The 1,264-nt window shown below is 45.5% G+C and overlaps 1 pseudogene; it reads right to left on the reverse strand.

The window, feature by feature from the left end:
* Positions 1–731: 731 nt before the first annotated feature.
* LOC114004987 (uncharacterized) lies at positions 732–858 on the reverse strand (annotated as a pseudogene).
* Between the last annotated feature and the right edge of the window lie 406 nt (positions 859–1,264).

The raw sequence follows: 1,264 nt of genomic DNA on the forward strand, positions 1-1,264 counted from the left end.
CAGGTTTACTTGACTGTGGGATGCCACAAGAGAACGAACTGCAGTTGTGGAATACTTCTCAGCCCACTGAGGGCAGCAGTGCCTTCAGGAGACCCTTTGGTTTTACCAGTTTGCATGAAGTACCAATGAGGCACTATCACTGTGGCAGCCATGTTGGTGCATCTCAGGGCTTGGGGCTGTAGTTACCTGTCAGCCCTCAGTGCTCAAACTGAGGCCTCTTTCTTGCAGGTTAACTCCCAACCAATGACTGACCACAACAGGGACACTGGTTCCTCTCCACTTCTGCCCAACATGGGCAATTAGTGCTGGATTTCCCCATCTGGCTGGCCAGGCCTTTCTCAAAACTGCATGGCAGTACGAGCTTCTCCCTATGTAATTCTCTCTTCCTTAATTCTTCCACGGATGTCATACTTGCCTTATGGTCTGAAAGCCATCTCTACCTACCTGTGATTCCTGTCCCCTTCATTTTCCGCAAGTAAGCCCTCCAATAAATCCTTGTGTTTTTAGTTTCTAATTGCTAGAGGGTGTTCACTCGCGATGGGGACTGTTCATGCTGCAATCCCTTCTCTTCTATGTCTCCATTCTGTCAGGGGTTTGGGCATGCATGCACAGCATGTTCTTCAAGCCACTGGGGCCAGGACTCAAACTGGCCAGATATGTGTGATGCAGCTCTGTTAATCATTAGGCCACGGGGCCGGTCCAGTCCTTTGTACTTCCTTTTTTTTTTTTTTGCATGCAGGTGAAGTTTCTCACATTTGGGGAAACTGCAGGAGTCAGCAAATCCTGAGTGCAATGGATAAGCCTCGCATCGAGAAAACCACCTTTGTGATCATGGTGTCTTCCCTGCCAGGGAGGTATCCAATCCTTCGTACTTCTAAATACCCTGGCATCTGCTTCCTGAGTACCCATCTCACACAGCTGCCACCCATTGTAGTGTCACTAGACAAAGCCTACTGGCTCACTCTGTTAAAATGTGAATTTTTTTTTTTTTAATTTTTAAAAACAAAAATCCTTCTAAAATGTAGCCAGGAGAGGGCACTGTGTAAGAATGCAATGTTTCACTAGATTGCCACAAAAGAATATTGACTTCAGTAAAGATGGGGTGGCATCTGGGGGTTTATTTTATACCATGTACCTCTGACAGGACAGCTGAAGAGGAATTACACTGGGAGCTGATTGTAATACTACTGATTTTAAAAATATCAATAATTTACTGAGTACTTACCATGTGACAGAACCCACAGTAAAAGCTTTCTATACACTA

The sequence above is a fragment of the Tupaia chinensis genome, unplaced genomic scaffold, assembly GCF_000334495.1.
Source record: "Tupaia chinensis unplaced genomic scaffold, TupChi_1.0 Scaffold000063_1, whole genome shotgun sequence".
Taxonomy (NCBI): domain Eukaryota; kingdom Metazoa; phylum Chordata; class Mammalia; order Scandentia; family Tupaiidae; genus Tupaia; species Tupaia belangeri.